Genomic DNA, 26,497 nt, shown 5'->3' with positions numbered 1-26,497 from the left:
GTAAATATGCTTCTCTACACACATTCCAAAGGGCTATATCCAAGTCTTTGACAATGCCCAGAATGAAGTGTTGAGTAGGGCTTTGGTACCCTCTTGTATGAGTTGCAAGGCCTCGTAGAGGGAAGAGCATGTACCATGTTTGTTGTCTAAGGATAATTAGACCTGTGGTTATGCTACTAGCATACATAATATACTAACTAGCATACTGTGTATGCTAAGTAGTATCCAAGTCTTTCAAGGCCTCTTAAAGGGAAGATCTCCTACTAGGTTTGTTGTGTAATAAAACTTATTAGAATTGTGTTTATGCTAACTAGCATACAAAGATTTCTAACTAGCATCCAAGGCTTTAAAAGTGCATAGAATGAAGTGTTGAGTAAGGATTTGGTCCCCTCTTGTATGAGCTGCAAGGCCTCTTAGAGGGAAGGTCTGCTACCATGTTTGTTATGTAATGAAAACTGTAACTGTGATTATGCTAACTAGCATACACACATTGCTAGCTAGCATACACAATGTGCTAGCTTGCCGACTGAACAAGAAACATGAAAACAATACACAAGGTACATACACAAAAAATAGAGTACTACAAAATCTGATCCTGCAATCTGAAATGAAAGCATTTATAGGTATGAACATTGAAATGGATTAGGAAATGGCTAATAAGTACAACTTTTGGGGTCATGGCAAGCTCATGACCAAACAGATTATACAAAATGTATGAAACATTTATATGGCAATTTCATGGGTGATTATTACAACTCTCCAAAGCATGGAAATCTCATGCCTGATGTCGCCATTTTTTGGCTCCTGCATTTCCCTTTCTCTTTCTAAGTTTCTGCTCCAAGTGCTGCTTCAAGTGCTATTTTTTCTCTGATTTGAGACTCTCCCGCTTACTCCTCTCTTGCTTTGCTGCTTCATCAACAATGTCCTTTGTATATCAATGCAGGTCCTCTGCTTGTCTTTGACGCTTTTTTCCCTACAGTTGTTTGACTTCCAACTTCTCAACGAATCCAAAAACCAGTTTGGGTGGCTATCATACACATTGTTGGCAGTATATGCAGAATGGTTTTCCACCTGCAGCCATAAAACAGCCAGGGAGATCATTTTTGTCTACCAGACAAGATTGCCGCTCTTCAAGACTCTGGTCCTCCATCTTTGGAAGGACGAGCCAAGTTCCCTTGGGGTTCTGCCACACCTTAAATTTACTGTCATCAATGAATAGAGTGTTTGTGGGACCGAACTGTGGAAAACCTCTCCAAAACTGACTCAAATTCTTGAAGAAGATTGGTTTTTTATAGAGCTTGCAATGCCATTTGACACAGTGCTCTTATGAAGAAACCCCTCCCATCCTTGCACGCTGCGGTCTAAATACTTTATCAAGAATGGCATTGACTTTATGCCCCATGCTCGTGCTCCATACATAGACATGGAAAAACTATAGGCATCAATCCAAAAATCTGTGGCCATCTTTTCGATAGAATACAACCCTGCCCCCTTTCGTACAGTACTTATGGAGTTCCCTTGCATACTCCGGGAGGACTTCACCATGCCGTGACTCTACAACATTCACCAACACCCCATTCAAATCAAGAATAAGAGCACACTTCTCTTCTATACCAACAACTTTGGCACCCATATTGGGCTTGGAAGTTGATACCACTCATCAAAGATAACTTCCCCGGAGGGATGAAAAAAATTCAAAGACTCTTTAATTTTGTGAGCCTAGACTGGAACTGTTCCATGCACTTCTCAATCTCTACTTTTTCTCTCCTTATCTTTCTTGCCTCGACAATATGCCTTTTTCGCACCTTTTTCAATGCAATGGCCCAGTTCAGATCATGCAGGGCAATTATTTGTTGGCAATTTTTCCCTGCAACACATTAAAGGTATCAAATGAAACACATCATAAATGACAATGAAAAAATAATTAATTATTGCACAGAGACATCATGTACACAAAACGGTTTTCTCCATGATAAATATTTGCAAAGATACATGCCATTATAGTAGCTACATGATCTGGGAAGGACATAGTCAAAAGAATAGGGTCAACAAAGTCTTTTGCATACATGTGAGCTAATGGCTCTCTTGTCACCTTTGGCAGTCTTGGATAGATCTTTCTGGGTGGTATTTGGGGCAACAGAACTATCATTTATAGGGTTTTCTGGAAGTTGTTCCAGTCCACCTTTCCTCTTCATCCTCACTTTGTTTACAAAGCCCAAGAAAGGGTTGTTGTCACCGGTTCCTTACACACTAGGCACGATGTCATTTCTACCAGATTCCTCTTGTGAACTCCTCACCGTCTCCTTCAAAGCACTTATTTCATCCTCTACAATGGGCACGGGTTTGGGATGAGCAATCATTACAAATTCATTGTCGTCATTGGTTTCTTTGTTGTCACTTAAACCGTCGGGCAATGTCACATGCCCCGGTGTCGCATTTTCTCCTCCATGCATTGTATCAAGCTCATCCACATTACCATCAGAGGCCTTCTCTTCAACTATCCTTTTCTTGTCAGGATCTCTCTCATCCACCCTTCTCGTGGAAATGAGACCTGTGTATACCAAGAAATTGTTAATTAGCATATTCAATTGCTAGTTGAAATGCAGAGATGAATGGTTAATTCTACAACTAGCATATTGAAGATGGTGTTAGCATGGGAGGTGTGGTGCTTAGCATATCAAATTATGCGATTTTAAAATAGAGTATAATAAATATCATACTGGCTATGGTAAAAATCATATTCTGTGTAACTTCCATGTATGCTAACTAGCATATAAACTAGGCTGACTGGCATACACAACAGAGTAAGGATGTATGCTAGTTAGCATAGTGGGTATGCTAACTGGCACACATTTCATATGTTATGCACAATATGGTGGCTATCATACATGCTAGTAAGGCTACTCATCCTCACTGTGTATGCTAATTACTATCACGAGGTTGCTAGCTAGCATAACTAGTTTTGCTAGTTAGCATACAATATAGCATGTATGCTAGTTAGCATTATGGGTGTCATTAAGGACATACACAATTTTCTAGCTAGCATACCCAATATCATGTACTCTAACTAACTTACAAAATAGAATGTATGCTACTAGGCATACCAAAATATGCTAGTTAGCCTACTCTGTATGCTAATTACCATAATGAGGTTACTAACTAGCATAAACGGTTTTCCTTGTTAGCATAATTAGATATGCTACTGACTAACACACACAATAGCATGCATGCTACTTAGCATAATGGGTATTCTAAGGGCATAAACAGTTTGATAGCCATCATACCCACTATGCTAACTAGCATACAGAGTATGCTGAATATAATGTTATTATCCTAACTAGCTTACAGACTATAGTAACCAGCATAGTTACTATGCTAACTAGCATACATATCATAAATATCATGTATGCTGACTAGCATACATAGCACAAATAACATGTATGTTGACTAGCATATATACTATATTAACTAACATACATAGTATGCTAACATGTATAGTATGCTAATATATACTATATTAACTAACATGTATGCTGACTAGCATACATATCATAAATAGCCTGTATGCTGACAAGCATACATACCATACTAACTAACATACAGACTATGTTGACTAGCATACATAGCATGCATGATGTCTAACATAAACTATTGAATGTATTTTGACTAATATAGCACTCTAAACTGATTACCTTACCAGAATTGGTGTCAGATGGCCTTGCCCCACGAGCTTGCTACACCAGTGTGTTGGTAGCCTTTGATGGTAGCCAAAAACTATACATTTCGTACGCAAGGAGCACACAATAGCAAAGCAAAGAACGTGGTAGTTGTGCTCGTAGGGAATCTTCACCATGGCAGTGATTTCATGTACCTGGAGTGACAGACCACAACCACTACACGGGTTGATCGACATCCCATCACTTACGCCTTCGCACTTTCTGTAAATGTTTGCATAGCCAAAGTGCATAAAGCAGTGGGGAAGAAGGTGCCATGTAGCTGCTTGCTTGCTTATGCATGATAAGCTCTCACTTTATCTTCCATAAACTCCACAATGATCTACAAAATAAATAAATAAAAAGCATGGTCAGCACACAACTTAGTTGTGCACATATTCGAATCAAATAGTTGAAGCACAAAAGTAACAAACACTTACACATTGACAAGTTATGTCACAACCGCGACATCAACAGGCATCCCCTCACTGTGAGGAAACCCTATATCATCCAGCATATCCTTTAGTGTCTCTATCTTCATATTCAACTCTATTTCCCTCTTACATCCTGGATTTTTCTCTACCCCAAGCTCTCCAACTCGTCCATAGCATCACAAAGCTTTGCTCTCGTTGCAAGCACACCAAAGGTAGCCCTCACATTGCCTGCTTGGAGAATGTGCGCAGCTTCGAGCTCTAGTTTTTTTGTTTCCAAATTTTCTTCAACATCGTGTAATAGTTTTTTAAGATGTTCATCCACAGCCTTTATGGGCTTCAAATCTGCGTTGCCAAAGTACGACACGCTTTCTATCCGTTGGTGGGAGCTATAGTAAGAGATGAGTGTCACCTTGTGAGCTTTGACCTCCTTCATGTCAGTAACTCCTCCTTGATGTTTTCACTTGAGTTACTCACCTTCCACTTCTGGACATGTTGATCATAATAGCCTTTGTCTTGCAGATCCTGCAAATACTGGACAACAACAAAATCTACCCAATTGAGCTTTGTGGTTGATCCACTCGCAATTAACGTCGGTCTGAACTCTTTAACGAACCCCTTTGCAAAATCAGAGTTTATTTCCATGTTCGTGTGGGGATTTTGGTGCACCTTGTAGTGTACGATGGAGAGGGGGAATGGGGAACACACTCGCCACACACGCTGTGGCCCCTATATAGCTCAGGCCTGGTATTCACAGCACCCCTGTCCTCTCAAAAATACCTTCAAAATAAGCAACTCACACTAGCAGGGCCTCGCCTACACTTCGCCCAATGCACACACGCTTTGCACGATCACCAAACAACGATCACCCCAATCTTGCCTGCTTCCCGCTCTTCCACAACTGAACACCTCTCTCTCTCTTTCTCTCTTACACACACAGGGGCCTCGTGGGCGCACACACTCACACACACCAGCACCACACACCTTGGAGACGAGCAAAGAAGAAAGGGGGAAAGGGGGGAGATTCGACGCCAAAAACCGGCAATGGCAGCTTCTCCTTCAAAGAAAAAAAACACCATGTACAACATCCATATGGTCTGCTCCTGGACGCACCATGGCTATCACCTACTTTATATAGAGAGGCACACACCTCTCTCCAAACTCGCATCCATTAGCACCCGCCTCGACGAAAAATCCACCATTCGCTTTGCATCGACGACAACTTTGGGTTTTGATAACCCTCGCTAACCGCCTTCTCCGCAAGGCGCTTCACCTCTTGGAGCCGCCTCATAGACAACGTGTGCCGCCTTCGATCGTCGAGCGCGAGTGCACAAAGATCTCTTCTCCCCTTTTCCTACACAATCCAAGAAAACCCTTCTTTCCTTCGAAAACGTTCACTCTTTCCTCTTCTTCTTTTTTCCAAGTCCAAAAGAAAACCTTCTTTTTTTGGCACTAGCTCCCAGGGCCATTGCCCTCTCTTTCTAAGCCTTCCCTTTGTTTTTTTTCCCTCCTCCTTATGAGTTAACTTTCTTTCCCTTTTTCCAAGTCTAGCCAAGCTTTTTCCTTTGCATTTATAGCCAAGGGGGCTTAGTGCCGGTTTTCTATGTGGTCGGTGCTTCATGCACTCGAGTTCGCCAAACACCCATCTCATCCAGCTACCCCTTGCCAACTTTGAACCTTCTATCGCATTTCGACCACTTCAGACCCCTGAATAGCCAGCCGCAAAAATGGGAAAAACAACAAGTTTTACCCTTGCCGCGATTGTTTGTCAACTTAAAGTGGGCGCATCACGGTGACCGTGACTCGGATCGGTGAGCTGCAAATTTCGGCTAACTCCACGCAGTGCATCCAAAATTCGAGAACCTAATCGAGGCCCAAAATCTCCCAATAGGCACGCTTACCAATGCGGGCGAGTTGGCCCATAACGGACCCCTCGCAAACATTCAATTGCCTATATCTTTCTCTGTGAAGCTTTGATTAACAATCGGAGAAGATCGGAATGCTCCACAATCCAAGCTCCACGCATTTGTCTGCTTACCCTAGCTCTGACCATCTGTCATCACCTCCCGTGTCTGTCGAGGACCTGCAAATCCTTCTAACTTCGGACTTACATATCTTTCACACCGAAGCCCTGTTCGAGCCATCTGGACGAGCTTCTACAGCATCTTGAACACCACATTTCGGGACACATTTTTCGCATTTTGAACACCTTGACTTGCCGTCATCATTATCTCACTTTGGAGGCCCCCCTGGCCAAAAAAACCCCTTTAAGCATAAATTTCCGCTGTCACTCTCCTGTTGAGGTGTCCCACACTCGCTTTAGCCCTCTACCATGCACCTGTTAGCACCCTTTGCACTGCACAACAAACTTTATAGCACGGACCAACTTTGGCTGCACCATCATTGCCCACCCCCCTGTTGAACATTTATGTTCAGCCACAAACAGGCTTATTGCATTAAAAAAACTGCCCCACCAAAACAAACTCTCTGTACACCACAAAACCACCGAACATGTGTAAAAACCCTGGCATCTGCTACCCGCTGTCTGTGTTCATGCGGGTTGCCCAACCCCCTGCTTTACATGTCATCAACCGCCTGGGTCAAACACCATGTATTGGTCTCTTTCGTCCACCTGTAACACCCTTGCATAGTGCCATACCAAGGCACATAGCCAGTTGCATACCCAAACCGCCAACATCATACTTCTATTATTCCATGCACCCCATGGCATATTGCCCGCTTGTAACAAAGCACCTCCAAGAACACCAAATAGAGCACTATCGTGCTCAACCAACACTCTCGGCATATCTGCATCATCACTCGTATCAACATACCTAACATATTTGACCAGTCCTCCCATCCATGTAAAGCTAGATCCTCGTCTAGCAGATCCTATACTTGCTCAACAGCCCACTGCACAACCGCTTTTATCAGCATCCCTTTCAACCATCATTCACAAATCCCTTTAGAAAGCTAGGACACAATCTGGGAATCCGTATTCTCTGCCACCATAGAGTGCACTTGCTGCATAGGAAGCACATCTATCTTTGGCTCCACACTCGCCTTCACACTTGCCATGCACTCAATCCCAACATCATCAAGATCTCCCTCATCAATCGGCCCTTCAAGGTCTACCAACACCACCTGCCTGTCGGCTTCTATTACCTGCCCTTCAAGCATCTCCTCTACTGCTGCATCATGCTCCATCAAGGAAGAGAGAAACTCATTCTCTGTCACCTTATCCTCATATTCTCCCATAGTAAAGGTTGCTCCATCCCTTTTGGCAAAGTTTTGCACCTGTTGTACCACTATCGCACACTCCACCGTCACTTTCATCAGCATGGCCATTAACATGGCACCGCACATCACCTTCACTTGCATATCATCACTTGTAGGCTCGAGCTCCTCCACTTGGTCTCCATCAAGCATAACGGTATGCACTGCTCCTTGCTACTCGCACACACTCACTGTATCTGCACCCACTTGCAAGAGATCAAACTCATCATACCTTGACTGAGACGACTCAGTCTCCCAACTCGTGCCAGTGTCTATAGAGCTATTTTCACTGGGCTCAACCTCGTCCTCTGTCTCAAGCTCGGGAAGCTCCTCTAGCTTCACCGCTTCAACCTCATCTGCAAACCGCATTGTTTGGCCCTTACCACACTTCAATGGAGCTTCTACAAATGCACCTTGACTTGGCAGTACCTCCTTTGTCCATTTTGGAACCACCTGCACATCCTCTACAATTGGAGTCACTCTAGTCAGCATTTTCAGCATAGAAACCGCCCTATATCTCTGCAACAACAGAACCCTCGGTTCCTCTCGCACATGCACTTCTCTTTGCACAATCCTTGGCTCGACTATCACCGCATCACACTGTCTTGGCATCACAGCGTCTTGCAAACCCTGCCTAGCTTCGCGCTTCTTCAACATCTTTTTGGTCCGCCCTCTCACTAGAGCTACAGCCTCTTCGTATGACATCGTGCCATCAATTTCCACCTTGTCTCTTACTTCTTCATGCAGGCAATCCAAAAACTTGCTCAATTTCAAAAACCCAACATTCTCAGCAGCAGTTACCTTTATCAGCTTTCCCCAAAGGGCCTCGAATTCCCATAAAAATGCTTGAGAATCCTCTTCAAAGCTTTGTTTTAACGTGTCCATCTTTCTCTTTACTTCATCTAGTTGCGCATCCGCAACATATCTGCTTTGAAAAGCCACTTGCAGTGCTTCATGATCCACCTTTTCCTCATCATGCAGGCCATTGAACCATAGCCTCGATTTACCATGAACCAGGAGCGGAAACACCTGTACGGCACCTTCTTCCCTACACAAACCACTTTCCAACACGAACAATCTATAGTTCTGGAGCCAAGTTTCTGTATCTTCAACACCTGTAAAAATCGAAAAGCCAGTCCACGCCATCTCTAGCAGCACCTGCTTTTCAAAGGCCGCACCTTTGGCATCAAAAAAACCATCATTTTGTCTTCAAAAATGAGCATCAGTGTGCTCTTCCGTGGGGGCACGAGAAGATGGAGAGGGGGAATGGAGAACACACCCGCCACACACACAGTAGCCCCTATATAGCTCAGGGTATTCACAGCACCCCTGTTCTCTCAAAAACACCTTCAAAATAAGCAACTCACACTAGTAGGGCCTCGCCTGCACTTCGCCCAACGCACACACGCTTTGCACGATCACCAAACAGCGATCACCCCAATCTGGCCTGCTTCCCTCTCTTCCACAACTCAACACCTCTCTCTCTTTCTCTCTTGCACACACAGGGGGCCCGGGGGGTGCACATGCTCACACACACCTTGGAGATGAGCAAAGAAGAAAGGGGGAAAAAAGGAGAGACGACGCCAAAAACCAGCAATGACAGCTTCTCTTTTAAAGAAAAAAAACACCATGTACAACATCCATATGGTCTGCTCTTGGACGCACCATGGCCATCACCTACTTTATATAGAAAGTCACACACCTCCCTCCAAACTCGCATCCATCGACACCTGCCTCGATGAAAAATCCACCGCTTTGCATCGATGCCAACTTTGCGTCTTGATAACCCTCACTAGCCGCCTTCTCCATAAGGTGCTCGACCTCTTTGAGCCGCCTCACAAACAACATGTGCCACCTTCGATCGCCGAACACGAGTGCACGAAAATCTCTTCTTCCTTTTTCCTCCACAATCCAAGAAAACCCTTCTTCCCTTCGAAAACGTTCCTTCTTTCCTTTTCTTCTTTTTTCCAAGTCCAAAAGAAAACCTTCTTTTTTTGGCAGTAATGCCCGGTGCCATTGCCCTCTCTTTCTAAGCCTTCCCTTGTTTTTTTTCCCTCCTCCTTATGAGTTAACTTTCTTTCCCTTTTTCCAAGTCCAGCCAAGCTTTTGGCCTGCCCAAAGGGCAAAGGCTATACAGACGCCTTCTCTTTTTGCTGAGTAAAATGTTTTGATTTATTATAATTCATTTTGTGAATTTTTATGGAGAAGCAATACTTGGTATGATTAAGTGGCTGGGTCAGTGGCCATTACTCATCAAGATAGGATCCTAAGCGGTTGATGAAGCTAAGGCTTTCTGAGGTGTAGGATATTCATTGGTTGCTTGGAGATAAGTGAAGTGATGGGCTGTCCTCATGGCGCCTAGGTTTTCTCGTTTCTTTAAATGAAGGCTGTGAACTGTGAGTCCGCGGGTCTCGGGGTTACAAATTGAGGTGATGTTCTTGATGAGGCCTCGAGCTGTGTACGTGGGTTGTGCACCTCGAGGTGAGAGCACTTGAGTGTAAGTTAGGGTTGGGTTCTGCTGTGTGACTTAGTGATGGAGGGTAGTTCTCAACGAGGTCTCGTTGTTCTGTGTTTCTTGAAGCAAATCTCTTTTCTCGTGCGTGGCGCTTCCGGATCTGGTGTACCCGTAGGCATTTGCTGGTGTCGGGTGAGCTGCACTACAAGCGCCATTGCTGCAAGGACGCGGGCCAGGCAAAGGCACCCCCTGCATCCCCTTTGCTGGTGTCGACTGAGGTGCCTTAGCCGTGTGATGTTTCGGCTGAGGTGCTGTCCTGACACTGCTCCAAGGGCGGCCCAGCCAAACGCAGCACCTGCCTGTCCTAAGTTCGCCAACATAACCAACTGCAGCATGTGGGCTCGTCGACATGGTAGCAGTGCTCCTTGAAGCCCCCACCAGAGCGTGGTTAACGGGCTACACAATGCTCTTCTCGCCTAATTTCACAGAGGGTCCCATGGTTTGGGCGTTCAGGTCTACAACCGTCATAATCATCTGCAGCATGTGGGCTCGTCGGCATGGAAACAGTGCTCCTTGAAGCCCCCACTAGAGCGTGCTTATCGGGCTGCCCAATGCTCTTCTGGCCTGTTTTGATAGAGGGTCCCATGGTTTGGGCGCTCAGGTCTGCAGCAGTTGTTTATTGATGCAGGGTGGGGGTGGTGTTGAGCTCTGGAGAGTTTGTTCTTGCCATCGAATTCCTGCAGAGTTTGTTGGTGCCATCGAGTTGATTTCCAGGTACATATTTGCGGCTTGGATGCTGTGAGTTTGTATGTGTGTGGTCGTCTATTGTGCATGTTTCGTTGCTGCTGTTTTTTTTTATTATCAACCAGAGTGTGCTACATGCAGATCTTAGTTTTACCAGCTTGTATTTGGGTTAAGTTTGCTCTTTGTTTTCTCATTTGCTAGTCTGGAAAATAATCAAGGCAGCAAGGGGGGGATGAGGACACTATCAGCCATGATGCTCAGGGTTTTATCCTAAGAGGTTGCAACATTTCCGGAAGGGGTTTTCCGTGTTTGGAATGTCTCAGTGTTTGACAATCTTCTTGATCCAAGTATGTTACCTGTGTCAAATTATTTTTGGTTTTGGGATATCCATCTGCTAATTTCTACCTATTTGTGTTCACGTATTTTCACTGGTTTTTGCAGCTTTCAGCTAAAATGCAGCGTCTCAGCTTGTTTGGTGCTTGTTTGTGCAATCACTAGTTTTTGCAGGTGTTCAGCTAAAATGCAGTGGCTCAGCTTGTTTGGTGACTGTTTGTGCAAAGAATACTGCATTATCTTATGATACAGATGCAGATTTTGGTTTTGCGAAGGGTTTTGCTGAGCTTCTTTGTAATGTAAAAGGAAAATGCTACTTTTTAAAAGTATAACATTGGTTGCTGTGTCTCATATATCCGGCTTAAGAAAATTAAGTAATTTTAACTTATCTTTTCGTTTATAGTTTTCATAAGTCTGTTTAGTGCTTGTGGATTGGTCATACGACTTATTCTCAAATGTTTTTTTTTGGAGATTTGAAGTTTATTTTAATGGTTCATGAAGGTAATAGATAATGCCTGTCATTAGTTATGGCAAAGGAATTGCATTATGTCTTGCAAGGATCTTTATTGCCAAACCATATTGTACGGAAGAGGCAATGAAAGAGCAAGTTATTTGTTTGTTTTATGTTTTCTATTTTATGAGTACATTAACAAATATCTAAGTTGTAAAATAGACTAAGTTAACACTAGAATGGTAACATGACACTTTTATGTCCTTGGACACTTTTGTGTCCTGTTAAGTGACCATTTTGCTTGAATTATTTGAAGAGTATGAAAATGACTTTCTAGGTGTTATATATCCACAAAGTTGCCTTATGAGCTGAAAAAAACTTAGTATTTTTTTTGGAGTATCGATCTCACCATTAACCTTACTCTTGCACAACATTTTTGAACCTAAATTGTGTGAAAAAACGGGTCCTGTTTTTGGTTTTTTTTCAATTTTTGACAACTATACCACTCTAAACTTCATGTCTATGAGGTTTAGATGGCTAGAGGTTAGGCCTTCATAGTTCTCAACATGTTTTGATGCTTGTAGGAAGAGCTAAGTGTTAAAATTGAAAGTTATGACCAACTTACAAGAATTGCATAATTCTGTTTTTTTGGCCAAAATTAGCACTTTTATGATTTTTTTGGTGGCTTTCTTGATATCCAAATTCAATTTTGATTGTGTAAGTGTAATGTATAACATAAAGCTAATCTTCCTTGAGTTTTGGGGGACCTAATATGCTATATAGCATAGTATATGATGATGGTTGAGTTTTTTGATTACTGAAGAATACAATACATTTTAGAGTAGCAAGTATAACTTTCTCAATATTGCTAGTTTCTTAGGCCAATTGTGTGTATTTTGTAGGTGGTAACCATATCTAATCATAGACTACAAACTTGGCTAGATATTGAGTAGTTTCTATGGGTTTCTAGAGGTCATAATGCTAAACCCAGTTTTTTCATGTTTGCTGTATTTAGCACTTTATCATTGCCCCCAAGGTTCCAATTGTAAGAGATCCATTATCCTTTTGACATGCTCCATGGAACCTTTTGAATCCAAAGGCCCAAAGAGAACTAAGAAAACATGTATATAGTATCTGTATTGAGCGTGACTATAGAAACTTTGATGATAGGTCCGCAAAATGGCAAAAATGAAACTTTTTTGTACCTTTTTTTTTTGCCCAAAAAAAACTTAGTGAGGTAAAAGCAACCATATGTTTTGGTCACCAACCCATTGAAGTTAACGGGGCATTTTATCTCATGTCCTACAAAAATCCCCACTCTTATTTATATGCAATCAACCATAAGAAATTGTTGTTTTAGGCAAAATGCACTGGTCCATCAACTTTGGAGGCTTTTAGTGACCAAGGGATGAGAAAAATTACAAGTTTCTCATTTTTTCCATATGTAGTAGTTATTGAACTATAAGCTCATGAAAGGATTTTTCAAAATGAGTGGATCTACTATGGTTTTGGAATTTTTTTCCAAAATCCTGAAAGGACACTTTTATGTCCTGTTAGGTTACCATTCTAGTGTTAATTGGTTATATTAAATGAAAGTTATTTGTTGCCTTTGCATTTTAAATCTTCAAATTTATATTCTTGATTTTTATAAGTGTATTGTAAACTCAAATTTAGTGTGTGAAATCTGTTTCTGAATTAAAGTTTTCTAATTCTTTACTTAAAAAAATAATTGCTTTTTGAAAAAAGAAACCTCTCTAATCATTATTAACTAACTTCACGAAAATAAATTTTATATAAAAAAGTCATGATTGTTTTTTAAGCCTCATAAAGGCAATCTTTTCAAAGACAAAGATATATTGTGTAGTATAAACGTGAAGGCTTTTAACTTTCCCTCCTATCATTCTTTGCCCTCAATGCTTAACTCTCTTTATAAGCTTCCTAAAGCCACAATTCTTTCTATCCACTTCTCTGCAACATCAAACTCTCTATATCTCTAAGTATCAACTAGCTCATCTTATCTCTCTCTCTCTCCAAGGTTGAGTGTCAACCTACTGCTTATAAGCTCAACATAACCATGGATTCATCAATGGATGGTTAGTACCATCTATTTTGAGCTGTGTTTGATGTCTTTGTTGAGTTGTGTTTGATATTGTTTAAGAGCTAGAGCTTAAACTATTCTTTTGTTTAGATGTGGCTGCTCATGAGATTCCATTCTCTCCACTTCTTGATTTTGATCCAACACCACCAACACTAGCTTCCAAGGCTCTTGAAAGTGCTGCAACAGCCAACCTTTCACCCTCTCCTAGGTTGAAAAGTCTGAGTCTTGGGTCTTCTCCCATATCCAAAAAGCTAAGTCCTAAGGGAGGTGTGAAGAAAGCATCTATGTCCTTGAAAAAGGCTTTCCACATTGCTAGAGGTGAATGTTAAGTTATTTTTTGCTTAATACTGTTGGCCAAGGTTATTGCCTTATCATTTGTTTCTTTTTAGGTAAAACATCTAGGTCATTGGCAGATATCGCATTCTCATATCCCTTAGTTAACACTAGAATGGTAACAGGACACTTTTATGTCCTTGGACACTTTTGTGTCCTATTAAGTAACCATTTTTCTTGAATTATTTGAAGAGTATGAAAATGATTTTCTAGGTGCTATATATCCACAAAGTTGCCTTATGAGCTGAAAAAAACTTAGCATTTTTTTTGAAGTATCGATCTCACCATTAACCTTACTCTTGCACAACATTTTTGAACCTAAATTGTGTGAAAAAACGGGTCTTGTTTTTGGCTTTTTTTCAAATTTTGGCAACTATACCACTCTAAACTTCATGTTTGTGATGTTTAGATGGCTAGAGGTTAGGCCTTCACAGTTCTCAACATTTTTTGATGCTTGTAGGGAGAGCTAAGTGTTAAAATTGAAAGTTATGACCAATTTACAAGAATTGCATAAAACAATAGAGAGTGTGTTACTTAGTGTGCAATGGAAAGACAGATAGCCCTTGAGTGATGGGTGTATATACAATGCTCGGGGGAAAAAACCTCCTAAAGAGGGAAAAAATGCCCCGGCGGTCCTAGTGTGTTCACACACATCACTACCACATGTATATGGTAACAATTCCCCCCCTGGAGTGATGCGGTGAACGAGAGGTGGCACATGAGTAAAGGGAAGTGCCATGCCCTGAGGATATGATCAGTCCACAAAGGGGAGTAAGCCCAAAGCTTTGCGGAAAGCTTCAAGCTTCTCACGAGACAATGCCTTTGTGAAAAGATCTACACGGTTGTCCTGTGTTGGCACATAAGCCAAGCTGATCTCTCCTGTTGAGAGCCTCTCCCTGACATAGTGGCAATGCACCTCAATGTGCTTTGTGCGAGCATGAAAAAATGGGTTCCTCACAACTGCCAATGCGCTCTGACTGTCAGTGTAGATAGTGTTGGCAGTGTCCTATCCAACACCCAAATCATCCATAAGGTGTCTGAGCCATACACACTCAACCGTACCTATGAAGACTGCCCTGTACTCAGCCTCACAACTCGAAGTGGCCACAGTTGGTTGCTTCTTTCTCAACCATGATATACATGAACTGCCAAGCATGAAACAAAAACCACTTGTGGACACTCGCATGTCAAAGTAGCCAACCCAATTTGAGTCCGAAAAAGCATGTAAGTCTGGCGGCAATGATCCCCCCTTGGGATAAAACAAACCAAGATGTAAAGTGCCACTAAGGTAGCGGAAAACCCTCTTGACAGCTTGCGAATTCTTAGACCTTGGGCTATGCATAAATCTAATGACCTGTGAGACTGCAACCTGTATATTTGGCCTCATGTTGCATACATAAATGAGGTTGCCAACAACAGTTTGGGTGACATCAGCAGGATCGCGAGCATCATGTAGACTCAACTTCAAACCTATTTCCATAGGAGTGGCAATAGGTTTGCAATCCTCAAGTCCAAACTTACATAGCAATGTCTCTATGTAACTTTTCTGACACAAGGCAATACCACCATCACACTGTTTAAACTGTATACCCAAGTAATGATGCAATAGCCCCAAATCTTTCATCTTGAAAGTAGCATTCAAATCAGCCTTAAATTCAGCAATATGTCTCTCATTTGGTCTAGAGATCAGCAAATCATCAACATAAAGAACCACAATGATAAGTACATCACCCTCACGCTTTACATACAATGTGCTTTCTGTTGGACTGTTACAAAAGCCTCGTTTAACCAAATGAGTGTCAGCTTTCTCATACCAAGCACGAGGAGATTGCTTCAACCCATACAAAGCCTTCTTACATCTGCACACTTTGTTCTCTTGTCCTTTCATGACAAAACCACGAGGCTGCGTTACATAAACTTCCTCAAATATGTCACCATTCAAGAAAGCCGTAACAATGTCTGATTGATGTACATCCCAACCAAAATGAGCTACCAATGCACATAGAAAACGTACAATAGTCATACGACAAGTGGGAGAAAAATTCTCTTCATAATCTTTGCCTTTTTGCTGTGCATAACCCTTTGCAACAAGTCGAGCCTTATGGCGATCGATCTCACCATCTGGCTTGCTTTTCAACTTGTAAACCCATTGCGTACCAATGGCCATTTTGCCAGGAGGCAAATCACATAAATTCCATGTGTCATTCTCTATAAGTGCATCATATTCTGATTGCATGGCAGCCATCCAATTTTTTGAATTCTGTGCTTCATCAAAAGACAGAGGCTCCTCAACATCATGTAAGCTAGAAACAGCCAAAGCATAACAATCTGATGCATAAGATGCATGGCGAGAGCCTGAAGGAGTACGACTAAACAAAGGTGCATTCAATTTACTGTCACACAAAGTGTGCACTAGCCATTTTGGCATAGCTCTAGCCTGCTCATTTTCAGCCCTTTCCTCATCAAGTACATCATGTACATGTGCATCAGTAATAGGATGATCTGTAACATTTTTAGAAACCCCCATAGGCTGTACATTTTCCTCATTGGAAATTACATTCATATTTCCACCACTGAAAAGAGGCAACAAAGTGTCCTAAATGTCCTGTGAGCTTACATTACTGTCTCTAGTACATGATAGCAAGGGCTGAACATAATCTTCCACAAACACTACATCCCGTGAAACCATCATACGCTTTGTTTGCGGATGATATAACTTGTAACATTTTCTTTCCGCACTATAACCAACAAAAATACATTTGACAGCCTTATCATCCAATTTTTAGCGCTGTGTTTGTGGCACCAAAGCATATGCCAAACAACTAAAAACACGCATGTGCTCAATAGAAGGCTTTCTATCATGCCATGCTTCATAGGAGTAATAGACTGCAAAGCTTTCGTAGGAAACTTGTTAAGTACATAAGTGGCACACATGATGGCCTCAAGCCAAAAAGAATGCGGCAAAGCTTGACTTTTGACCATACATCGTGCCATTTCCGTCAGAGACCTATTTTTCTTCTCAGCAACACCATTTTGCTAAGGTGTATAAGGCACTGTACATTGGTGTTTTATCCCACGACTAGCCAAAAATGCATAAAATTCATGAGACATATACTCTCCCCCGCGATCAGAACCGAGGGTGCCCATAATACATTTTGAGAAATTTTCAGCCATAGCAAGAAATTGTTTGAAGCACATAAAATCTTCGGACTTCGCTTTAAGCGGAAATACCCATGCATGCTTGGAGTAATCATCAATGAAAGTCACGAAGTAAAGGGAATTTCCCAAGGACGGAGTTTGCATGGGCCCACAAACATCACTATGCACAAGCTGCAACGTGCATGTGGCCCGAGCAGAACCATCCTTTGGAAACTTAGAACACTACATCTTACCCAAAATACAGCCTTCACAAACATGTTTGACAGGTGCTTCAAGAGGCGGCAAAGAAGCAACCATATCGGATTTCTACAAACGCAACAAACTGGGAAAATTCAGATGACCAAAACATGCATGCCAAAGTTTCGCATCTGAAATATCCCTTGAATCTGCAACAGCATTTGCAAAATTTTGTCCACACTTGTCATACAAAGTGAGCTTATACAACCCACGGCACAAAAGGCCAAATGCAACAGTTTCATCACCAAAACTAAGATCATGAACTGTACATCTGTCATCCACAAATTTGACTACAAGTCCAAGTCTAGCAAGTGTGGATACAGACAAGAGATTCTTCTTGATCCCGGGTACATAAAGTGCATCAACAAGTGTGAAGGAACTACCATTTGCAGCACAGTAAGCACAATCTTTCCAACTCCTTGAACCGGATAAGAGGCATTGTTGGCACAAGTGATTGAATTACCATGAGGGACAGAATCGAGAGAGGTAAACAATTCACGATGTGAGGTAATATGCTTTGTAGCACCACTTTCGAAATATCACACATGTGACTCTGCAGCAACTGACAAGCATGCATCATGGACAACAGGATTGTATGTGCACTCTGCGCTAAAAGCCCATTTTGCATCAACATCAGCAACATAGTCTCCTTTCACAGAAAACTCAACAATGGTTGCATTTTTAGTGGAACCAGTATTTGCAGTGCAACCACCCTCTTTCTTCTTAGCCTGTTTGGCCTTCAACTTAGGACACGATTTGATCAAGTGATCATTAGCTTTACAATAATAGCAACGCATCTTCTTTTTGCCCTTATCACTAGAATTTCCATACGGATTGTTGCCACCAGAAGCATTAGGAACAGAAGTTTTTCCACTCGCAGCAGAACCATAAGAAGTGGCAGCATTGCTGTTACCACCCTTTCTTTGAGAAGCAATAAAAGCCTATTCAACTGCACACTGCCTAGTTTTGTTTTTTCTGGAAAGTGACTCTTACAACAGCAATGTGCATAATGCATCAAACTTGACAACTTTAGGATTTCCTTGGATCATCAATCTGCAAGTACTAGCAAAAGTCTGGTAGGAATCTCGTAAGGCATCAAGAACAGTCTGCACAAGGGAACTGTCTGAAATGACTTTACCTACAGAAATAAGTTGCTCATTGATATCCTTGACACTAGCATGGAAAGTTTCCATATCATCTTCCTCATGCATAATCTTTGACTCCAGCTCTTTATGCAACAAAGCAATTTTAGCCTCATTGCGGCTTGCATAAAGACCAGCCAAAATATCCCAAGCCTGTTTTGCAGATTTTGTTGAATGGATGTGAGGAACAATGGTGCGCTTCACAGACAACGCAATCAATGCATGAGTCTGCGCATCCTTTACATCCCAACGAGCTTGTTTTGGTGTAGGAAAAACAACTCTAATAGCAGCAATCCTTGCAGCAAGACCTGCAACATCCTCAACATCGCCTACATCCTCAGAAGCAGGACGTACATCAATGCCCTGCACAATATTCTAGACTCCCTTTGACACAAGAACGTGTTGCATCATATAAGCCCACATAAGGTAATTGTCCCCATCCAACCTATCCTCAACATCAAACATCTTGAAGACATCTGTGTTGTTGTTAGCCATGGTAAATGCTGCACTTGATGTGAAAACTACTCGAAAGTAGGAGAAACGGAGCGGAAACAACACGTGCTATATAGCACAAACCGTAGAAGACTGTAAGGCACCTGTTATGCAGAAAATGGCAGTGACAGAAACTCTGCACAGAATGAAAAAATAGCCTGTGCAGTACTGCTTGTAGTGGAAACGGAGGCTGAAATGAGCCTGAATCAAAAATCTGAGCAGACTAAGCTCTACGAGCTTCCCCGCAATATTTGTCAACCTACAAAAGCTCTCCAAAGTCACTAAAATCGAAGAAAGTGAGCAGGCGTGTATTGGAGCAGCTGGCGACTAAGCTCGGGAGGACGCAACCTGCTTTGATACCAATTGTTGGAATTAGGGTTGCAAAGAAATGCACAGAGCTCGGAGAAGATGAAGGAAGATCAAGGTACACAATAGAGAGTGTGTTACTTAGTGTGTAATGGAAAGATAGATAGCCCTAGAGTGATGGGCGTATATACAATGCTCGGGGGAAAAAACCTCCTAAAGAGGGAAAAAATTCCCCAACGATCCTAGTGTGTTCACACACATCACTACCACATGTATATGGTAACATATATACATGAGCCTTTGATTTATGAAATATCCAATAACAAAACTAAGGGAGATCAGTCACATACCATAGGTTGATGTCGCTCCCTAGGTGGTGGTGCTCGCTCAAAAGTACCAATAGCCACTTGATGTGAAAAGAACTCCCGTCGTGGCCTCCAATATGTGCCACAACAACGAGTGCACCAACATATAATAGACTCTTCCTAGTAGAAATCGTCGTAAATGGGTTCATGTGAAGTATTGGAACTCTGCGAACCCTGGCCACATGGAGTAGGAGGTGGCGGTGTACCCTCTGAGCGGTCCGAATATGATTTTCAAGTACCATAAAAATAGGAGACATTTGTCAAATGATCAATGTTAGAAAATAGATAAAAGTAACAAAACATTGAAATCTAACAAGTTCTATGGTATATTCTGACGCTTATTGTAATTTTAAAATTCAATAGATGCTACTGTATGGTAGAGACAAACAAGAGGAAGGTTGATATGTGCATGGAGACATGGAAATACTTTTGCAAGGAGAGTGCCTACGCATTAGTTTTCCTCAATAAAAGGTGTGTGCCTTTGCTAACATATAGTAGAATCGATATGAACTCTGCTAGATTGATTCTAACTATTCTCTAATCTATGTTATTTTTCTTAATCAAACTGACATAGGAGGAAACACGAAAGAGAGTAATAGCTAGTCACACATCAAGATTAGGCCAGATGGGACAAGATGGATTTGTGGCCACATTTGTGAGTATATACCAATCATACTTAAACTTTCAAAGGTAATATTATTGAATGAAGGAAACAATAAGTCTTTGGTTTTGTCTTAATGCAGACCGAAGACTATGGTCGTGCACCTACATCGTAGGAGATGGAGTGTGCCACATACTATGGCACCCGCGCTTTGCAGGAGACACTTACTAACATGCCATATCCACTTGTGAATATCACTGTTTCTTTTGTAGTTTATTTTCATGCTAGCTATAATATATTCTTATTTGATTTCACTAACATATGAGAGAAGTATGGCGAGTCGGACATGAAAAAGGTGGCTCGACAAGAGGCGAAGGGGTGATGTCAAGAGGCTGAGAGGAGCGGCGGCCTAACCGCTAGCCATTAATGGTGATGATCGTGGAGAGGGGGTAGTGGTGGTTCCATGGGTGGGGGCAATGGTAGTGTCATTGGTGATCATGGCGAGGATGCTAGTGACTCGTATAGTGATGGCTCTTTTAGTGATCGTGCCTAGAAATTTGTTTAATCTATTGAGGATGAGACTTGTATTGTATATGTGAGGATTCATCATTGTTCATTGTATAGAAATATGTGAGGATGATACTTGTTTTGTATTTGTGAGGATTGATCACCACACCCTCTGGACACATGTATTTATATTTACTAATGATATATGTTGATGTATGTTCATTGCATCATTGAATTTTTCTATTGTCAAACAATTAATTATTTGTCAGTAAGTTAACTAGCCTAAGTATCTGCTAGAATGTTATCTACTTGTTTATACTTTTTTTTTTAATGAAGGTGGATTGAAATTGTGGTCATTGCGTAAAAGGTTTCTAATGTTTGTCTGAAGATGACGATTTGAACTATGACGTTTCAAAATACCAACCATCATAAGCTCCATGTTCCAAATTATGTAGCATGTACCATGCACCAACTGCAAGTACCGAGTTTCAATATGGAACTCCATACCAAATCAAGTACCAAGTACCAAATCTAACACTAACAAGTTTAAGGTTTCAATGTTCATTGCTTAAGGTACCATAAAGTTATGCCGACATGTATCAAGTTGTACCGAATTATAGGGACATAAAACGGTTCTCAATCTAGGTACAAAACTTTACATCTTATCATTTTTGATGTTACTACTTTTTTGTTTTTTTTATTGGTTCACAATTTAGCAAGCTAATGTCTTGTATGCTACGTCCACAAAACTATAGTGTCTTTCACTTAAGCTAGGCTAGCCGTCACTTATGGGACACTTAATTTGTTTAGGGTTCTCTCTCTTATCTTCATCATTGTAGTCCCACCTGAATACATTGTGGCTGGATTCCAAGCTCTTGTCCATGCCATTCCATGAGGGTCCTTGTTTGGCAGCCTTCTTTGAGGACCTACCTACATCTGTAGCTTTGCCTTTTGTTATGAAAGTATGCTTGTTTAAGAGCATGTTTTTGCACATGGATAACCAGGCAACCCATGCTAGGAATTTCTTGGATTCTGAAGGTGAATAAGAGACTTCTTCCATGCATAGGTAGATAAAAGGGATTGACACCTATGAATATCCTACTTGCTATGTTGATCATTGGCACCCGCATCATCATAAGAGTAGAGCCTCATGTCTTTGTCCCTCAAGAAGGCTTGGGCAGGCTCTCTCTTAAAGTCATCATTGTAATCCCACTCTGGACACATTGAAAATAGAAATACCTTTAACCCTCCACTTCTCAAATGTCTGCTATTGATCTCCTCTCCAGTATCAAGAAGAATGCCATTCGTCCTCATTGAGAGGTGCTTGGTGTAGGCAACAAAGAAGTCCGCGAGCGGGGTCAATACTTAATCAAACGAAGTTCACATTGCAGAAAATTCTATGCCAAGTTCTATTTGAAGGGTTTGAGATCCCCTACTTGCAGCTCTATGACGACAAGGATGATCCGAGCTTTCCTCACTTTGAGAGATGTGAAAACAGAAGCATCATCGGGTTGGACGAATACAAGAGGTTTCAGTATTGCTATCCAGAATAGGTACCATGCTAGGTTGCTAAGTTTGGCACGTTTGGAAATGCACGGGCGTGAACCCTATGCAATACTTGGTTTCCTAATCTTCTTAGCATTCATGATGAAGTTGGTGTTGCACCAGGCACGCGCCGGAATGATGTACATGCGAGCTAGCAAGGAGAGAGCTTGTGAGTAATAACACAGATATTGCATTCCACAATATTTCATGAGAGAACTTAAGGCTGTTTGAATATTGCATGAGATATTCTAGTGTCATAACTCTAGTGCAGATAATGGTGGAATTGCAAGTCCAATTGAGCACAATGAGAACTATGGGTGAAACTCTCCATATAAGAATGATAATGTTGCATATAACAACAACCAGAAGAAGAACCAACCCATGCTGCTTATTTCGTGCCTCTGTTGCTTCTATGACAAGCTCTTCTTACAAGGGAGTCAGTAAGAGAAAGAGACCTAGCAAAGATTTCCTAGTATTACCCTCCCCTGCAAAGCGATCCGCCTCACCACATTAAGAGCATCTTCCCCTTCCTCCTCCCAAAAATCCCATCAGAACGAGACAACAACCAGCTGCTTCAAAGCCTCCATGATTGAAGCTTGAAGTTCTTCTTCCCGGTGGGGGAAATGTCATCTTGTAGCTTGAAACTGATGAAGAGCTCAGTGTGAGCGAGCTTGTCTGCAAAGTCAAGCACAAAATGGGCACGGAGACTTGCTTGGTTAATTGGGGTGCACATGTGTACCAAGGACGCAACTGGCAACAGAGTGGAGGATGGTCAAATCTTGGATTGCGAGGAATCAAAGAGGATTTTGATTCCCCACGTACTAAGGTCTCTACCCATTTCACAACTGCATGTAAAAGACCCGAGTGCCTGCAAAAACAAGGAAAGAGGCGAGGCCATGTTGTAATACATCAAAAGAAGCAAAAGATTGGAAAGCATCAACAATTTCTCAAAATCTCTTGGAAAGCTAGATAGAGATAGATCAAAAAATTTATCGCAGTTCAATGATTGTTTTTCTATGTTAGGCTCTAATATTAACAAGCCCATACAGTGACTGTTTTTCTATCTTAAGCTCTAATATCAACAAGCTTTTGATTTCCATAGTTTCTACCACGGTATCAGATTCTACGCTACGTATCAACTCAAGCTAACTTTCAAGCTTAAAGATCCAAACTACAAAGTTTCAAAGCACGTGATTTCAAATTATCAAGCTCACCATAAGCTATTACATCTACAATACTTGATATCAATTTTTGTACCTTGTACCGATTGCAAGTACGAAGTTGCATTATGGAACCTAGTACTAAACCAAGTACCAAGTACCAAATTCAACACTAAAAAGTTTTCTTGTTTCCATGTTCATTGGTTAAGGTACCATAAAGTTACACCAACCAATTGGTACCATGTACCATGTACCAATTGCAAGTACAAAGTTTCATTATGGAATCTAATACCAAATCAAGTACGAAGTACCAAGTACCAAGCACCAAATCTAACACTAAATTTTTTTCTTTGTTTCCATGTTTATTAATTAAGGTATCGCAAAGTTACACCAACATGTACCGACTCGTACAAAATAAAGACAAAAAGGCTCAACCTAGGTATGATGCTTGACATCTTATAGTTTTTAATATTAATATTTTTCTTGTTTTTCTTATTGGCTCATAATTTAGCAAGCTAATGTATCAGATGAGAAGTCGGAAATAATAGCTCTCTTTCTTTCTTTCTTTCTATCTATGTATGTATTTAATACTTGATGTATATATTTAATATGTATTTTCAATAAAAGGGAGAGAGAGAGAGAGAGAGAGAGAGAGAGAGAGAGAGAGAGAGAGAGAGAGAGAGAGATGTGTTGAGCATATCCCGTCGAGCACTGGAAAACTAGTTGTTTCAAGTGCTTCAGTCCATCGCCTATGCAAAGAAGCTCATTTAAATCTACATCCTCGCTTTAAGCGATGACAATCTTTGTTTATGCGACGGTCTGTCGCTTATACGTCGCATCAAGATGGGTGCCCAAAGTCAACCTTTAGCAACACAGAATTGTCGCTTACACCCTTGCTAACGCCCTCATTTATACAATGAATTGTAGGGATGTCACTAGTGACACTCATTTACGTTGATTAAATGACAAATAAAGGTTGCTTATAGCATCGCTACGAGGGGGCAAGGCTAGGAGAGTAGTGAGCTTAATTTTTAGAGTTCACCAATGCTTTTTGTAGTTTCAATCACTAAGGCTTCCTGTGGTTAAGTTAAGTAACATGTTACTATAACATACTCACATATTGTGAGTTCTTGAAAAGAGAAAGTTAAGCAACATGTTCTCACTTGTAGGCCGTGCCAATCTTGGCTTTGGGTTGAATTAAGGGGCATCGAAGCAGCTGCTGCTACGATGGCTTTAAGGGGGAAGAAAAAGGAGGCGGCAAGTGGAGGAAAGAAAATGAGAGTTTCAATTTTTATTCTTAATAGAAGAAAGGCATTAGGTAGCAACAGAAGGTGAAGACTTGCAACATGTAGGCAGCTGGATGAGGCATGTCAAGAAAGCAGATAAGCAACGAAATGCAGCCGAGAGGGAACAAAACAGGGGCGACAGGGAAAAGAAAAAGGATAAAGATTGACACACATTTTGAGGAGACAAAGCATGGGATGGATAATGCGTGAATCTCTCACTCTCTCTCTCTCTTTGTTTCTCGTGAGCAGCAACATGAAACCATTTTTAAGCAAAAGTGGAGATGCAAGCAGTGGTGTGAGGTACCAACGAAGCAAGAGGACCGGCAATGCATTCGATGATGAGTAAGGGGTAGGGTTGTGCGAATGAGGAGGAGACCCATGGAAATAGCAGAGAAGGAGAGCTCACAATTTTGCATATATTTTCCATGGTTGGGTGTACTGTCCATCCTGCTAATTAGGGTCCTAGTTGACAGCTCGATCATTGACACAAAAAAACGCAAGGAAGGGATATGTGCTCCATTGCCCTATAAGGAAGACATGTTTCACACAGAGAGAGTGAGAGAAATAGAGTGAATTGTTTTATTTTTTCTATATTGCTTACAAAGTGAAACGAGTGATGAGTTTGGGGTGAGCAAGGAAACCCATAACGGATTAATGCTGAACAAGCAGAAAGTGGGGGGGGGGGGGGGATAGCTTGTTGTGATGGAATAACTGTGTGTGTGTGAGTGTGTGTTCAAGAGCACAAGTTTGCAACGGCCTCTAATGAGTTAGAGACAACTGTCTCTGTCAGACCTACAATGTTGAGTATGTCTTGCTAATGCTTTTTTTGCAGAGGGGGCCATGCACAAGTCAATCAATGCACTGTAGACCGAAAAGGAGTATGAGGGTTGCGTGCAATATCTGAAACAGATGTGTGTAGAGGCCGGCATGGAGCCACACAAGAATGGGCTCGAGGCCTTTTTGCTTCAAGTTAAAATATTCCTTTGGAATCGAATATAGAAAATTAATAGGAATTCTTGAAAATAAACCGAGTACGATGTTAGCGTGAAAAAGATGAGGAAAAAAAGTGCCTCTATAGATCTGCATGAGTCACACCATTAGAAAGAAACCCTGTATGACGGTACAAAACACCAAAGTCGAAAACCTGTGAAGATGGGCGAGAAAAAGCTCTAACTCAAACCATGGCTAAAATTTTAGAAAACCAAGACCATTAAGACGAAGCTTGTGTCATGAGGATCTCCGTAGAGAATCCATATGCTTGATTCTGATAACCGACAAGAAAGTTACAAGCTTTTGAAGATGGAAGGTCTCTCAAAAGCTCCAAAAAACAAGTCTCTGTAAGCAAAAAAGGATGTGCAGGAAAATACAGCTATTAAAGGGGGATTTTTTTTGTTCTTATCCCAAGGGATTTTCTCTTCCTTCTTAGCTGACTTCATTTCCCTCTTTAGGCACCTTTTTATTGGTCCATTTTTGGCCTTTTTTGGGTCAAAAATGAGCTGTCGGCCACTTTTTGACCAAGGCAAGTGGAGAAAGGGGATGTCCGGTGGACCAAAAAAGTGGCCAGGTGCCTAGGCAGCTGGTGTGGACTGAAAATGGTGCCCCCTCTCTCCCCCAAAGTCCAGGAGCCCTCACAAGCAAGGCCAAGAAGCTCCATTAGCTCCTTTGATACACCATTAGGGGTACCGACTCCCCCCCTTATACCCTCCAATTTTCACATGCTCCCCCCCATGTGGGGTTATTCCATTGCCACATGGCACCATCCTCCCATCTTCCCCAACTTCCCCATGTCCAAACCTGAAATTTCTGCTTTGTCCCTAACTTGAGCCATGTTCTCGAAGGCGTAGCGGGTGACCCCGACCACCA

At 41.7% G+C, this 26,497-nt stretch overlaps 2 pseudogenes; one reads left to right on the top strand and one right to left on the bottom strand.

Annotated features, from left to right (window-relative positions):
- Positions 1-9,729: 9,729 nt before the first annotated feature.
- On the bottom strand, positions 9,730-10,418 carry LOC147443053 (uncharacterized; annotated as a pseudogene).
- Positions 10,419-10,432: 14 nt separating this feature from the next.
- On the top strand, positions 10,433-24,801 carry LOC147443052 (uncharacterized; annotated as a pseudogene).
- The last annotated feature ends 1,696 nt before the right edge of the window (positions 24,802-26,497 follow it).

Source organism: Adiantum capillus-veneris, chromosome 14, assembly GCF_014529385.1.
Source record: "Adiantum capillus-veneris isolate H3 chromosome 14, ASM1452938v2, whole genome shotgun sequence".
Taxonomy (NCBI): Eukaryota; Viridiplantae; Streptophyta; class Polypodiopsida; order Polypodiales; family Pteridaceae; genus Adiantum; species Adiantum capillus-veneris.
Note: the sequence above shows the minus strand (reverse complement) of the source record. Positions and strands in the feature narration are given on the sequence as shown.